Here is a 3,470-nt window from a genome sequence, read left to right on the forward strand (position 1 = left end):
CCCCCCGCCCCCCCGCAGCCCCCTCCTCTTTTTCAGTGAAGCCTTTGGAGGAAAGTCCGGTTTGGGAGAAGACCCACACAGGCAAGGACAGCAGGAGAACACTGACATAGTTACACTCTCGTCGCCAGCACTTTTATTAAGACATTGTGAAAAGACAAAGACAACAGAGGAGAGCAGAGAATAATGTCTCTGCTTCAGCTATTCCAGGACGTTGTGCCAATTGTCCAGAGTCCTTGATCCCATGTAGTAAAGACTAGGGACATTTTCCCTGCAGGCTTTGATTGCTGGCAAAATCTCACTAAAGGTGTATACATTGATAGGTTGGCCACAGGATGGGTAAAAGAAGAGCCCCTGGCCTACATCTGCCAAGATGTATGTGTAAGAATGCTCTCTGCAGCATTATTTTTTATTGTAAAATAGCAGAATGAATTTATTATTCAATAATTATAAAATGTTCAAATGTATGTGACTATATTCGGACAATGAAAAACGCAGCTGTAAAAGTAGACAACACTGATGATTCAGATGTTACTGATGAAAATAATCACAGATGACAATTATTGAGCATTTATGGCACTCTTACATGCATGACCTTATTTAAAGTTCAGAACAACCAAGGAAAAGAGTAACTTGTGGCGGGCGTGAGAGGTTCCGAGGCACAAAAGGAAAATAGGCATTCAAGGAACACCAGGATAGAAGACTCGCAGTAGAAGAGAGAGGAAGAGGAGTCCGCCAGGTGGGATGCTGGAAAGCGCGGGATAGCTCGGCGGAGAGAGGGCGCTCCTGCTCCGCAAGCCTCCCTGCGACCGCAGGCCTCCCGCTGCCTTCTTCCAGGAAGACGCGCCCTGCTTTCCTCTGGTCTCGGTTGAGACGCTGCAAAGCGCATCGTCCTCGAGCATTTCTCTTCTCCCCAAGACCCTCCGGAGGAAGGATGGGCAGACGGAAGCTTCACCCGTCAAACGCGCAGAGCTCTGCCTTCTTCAAGAGCATTTCCCGACTGTCTCTCACGGGTAAGAGGGGGCCCTGCAGGATGTTGCCTCCCGTTCCCTGAGGAGCAGTGCGGGAGATGCCCACGTGACCAGCTCCTGGGCCACGCGACCCACGCCCTCCAGGAGGAGCGAGGAGTCCTGGGCCCTGAGCCAGCCCCCTGGACCGGCTGTGCCAAGAGAAGCAGTAAGGGAAGCGGTCCCCTCCCGCCTCAGGGTCTCTGTCCTCCTGGAGTTAAGAGACGCGCATCCAACCCCCTCTGCAAGTGCTGGAGAGGAGGCTAGGTCTTTCCCACGGGCTGGGGGCCTTGCTGTCCCAAGGACCGCTGGGGAGGAAGAGGAGGCAGAGGCGGAAGAGGAAGCCAGCTGAGATGTGTGAAGCAGCTCTGGCTACAGCGGGTAGGGAGAGGGCCCGCGGGACCCAGGAGCCTCCGTGCGGAGCCAGGCCTCAGCAGCAGCCGCCTTGTTCCTGGAAGGGGTGCCTCCATCCATCTTGTCCTCAAAGACTGTAGGGAGACCTTCTTGCCCGTTGGGAAAGCGACGTCTCCCATGCTTTCCCACCACGCAGGCCTGGTGTCCTTTCTCCTGCTAGTGTCTGCCCGCCAGCCTGCGGGGGCTGCGGCGGCGGCTGTTCCAGCTCGCGGTGGACGCTGCCTGCCCGCCAGCCTGCGGGGGCTGCGGCGGCGGCTGTTCCAGCTCGCGGTGGACGCTGCCTGCCCGCCAGCCAAGAGCCGCGGTTGCCGGCGGGAGTTGGGGAGTCCCGAAGGAGACCCAAGGTCTTGGTCAGGGCTTTTTTGCTATAGGCAAATTCAGCGTGTCAGAGACAGAGAGCTCACATCTGTCTGTTCGTGAGCTTCGGTGAGAACACCAAGGAAGCACACTCAAGATGCCTAGGAGGGCGGGAAGAGTCTCTGGCGGAGATACCCACGTGAGCGGTGAGCCAAGGCAGGTCAGGAGAGTGCGCCAACCCAGCCGCCCCGTAGCGCGAAAGCCACCGCAGAGGAGGGCCCTGCCTGTGGGGAAACCGCAGGGGTCAGCGCAGCCGAAGTGCGGTGGACTAGCCTCGTCCAGGGAGAACCCCTTTCCTAACCACGGTCTGTACCCCGCCAGGTAAAGGGAAAGGAGGGACAGCACAGCCTCCTCTCCATTGGCCGGACGCTCAGGGTCACCACCTTCCCCTCTGCTCTCCCCTCGCCTTTCTTCCAAACCACTCTCCACCAAAGATTCCACCGACAGTCACCTTCCCAACAACCCAGGCCGCCTTTCAGCAGCGGCTCCCGCCCGGCAGCCACCGCGCCCTCTCATCCCCTCGGTTCTGCCTGCCGCCTCTGCCCAGTCTGTGCACTTCACCTCCCTGGCTCCCGCTCCCCTCTGAGCTTACAGTGAACGAGGGGCAGGACGGGGCGAAGGCCATTCGGCTGCCCCTCTAGCTTCGGAATCACCCAATGCACGGGTTTCAACCGTAGCCGGCAAGATGCGTCTCTCCTGTTTTCCGAGGCTTTGGAGCCTGCACAATTGTTGTACAAAAGGCGGTGGCCCTGCCTAGTGTTGGATGGGCGCTTGCTCTGCATGGTGATGTGGGAGCGAGGGTTGACTGTCCGTGTGTCTCAGTCGGGTGGTGTGCTTGCTTCCAAGTCTGGAGTTGGCTGGTTCGAGTCCGTTCTATGGTGTGTTTCTTGCATTTTAAAAATTCTTAAACCGCTGGCAACTTTCTTCTATCCAGCACATGCTCTCATGGAAAGGAAGAGCGAGACCAACTTTACCCTCCTCTCCTCGGTGTCTCCCGTATCATATGAGGACATAAAATCAAGGTCCGCTAGGTTTCTGTTCTGGGATCTCTCCATCTCGCTCTCTCTGTGTCTCTCTTTCCTGATGGAGTCCCGCTCTGTCACCAGGCGGGAGTGCATTGGCACGATCTTGGCTCATTGCAACCTCCGACTCTCTGGTTCAAGCGATTCTCCTGCCTCAGCCTCCCGAGTAGCTGGGATTATAGGCACGCTCCACCACGCCCAGCTAATTTTTGTATTTTTAGTAGAGACAGGGTTTCACCATGTTGGCCAGGATGCGTCTTGATCTCCTGACCTCGTGATCCGCCCGCCTCGGCCTCCCAAAGTGCTAGGATTACAGGCGTGAGCCACTGCCCCTGGCCCTCTCTCTCTTTTTTTTTTTTTTGTTTTTTAACTGTCATTCATGTAGCCCTTTCCATACGCTTTTGAAGTTAAATTGGTTCTATGATATTACGATTACATATAATGCTCTAGTCATTCCTGTACGGGCATTTTCAGCCACTGTTGTAAGTATTTCTGTAGGATAGAGGTGAAATTACTATAGGAAGAGCAATTACTCTATCAGTGTTCACGTGGTTTTTATGTCATTTCATTCTTTCTCCTCTGTTGGCTTATTGGCTTTAACTCTTTCCTTTGTTATTTTAGTAATTGCCTTAGGGCTTATAACTACTTTTTTTTTTTTTTTTTTTTTTTTTTT

The sequence above is a fragment of the Rhinopithecus bieti genome, unplaced genomic scaffold, assembly GCF_001698545.2.
Source record: "Rhinopithecus bieti isolate Rb0 unplaced genomic scaffold, ASM169854v2 scaffold_81031, whole genome shotgun sequence".
In the NCBI taxonomy this organism is placed as follows: Eukaryota; Metazoa; Chordata; class Mammalia; order Primates; family Cercopithecidae; genus Rhinopithecus; species Rhinopithecus bieti.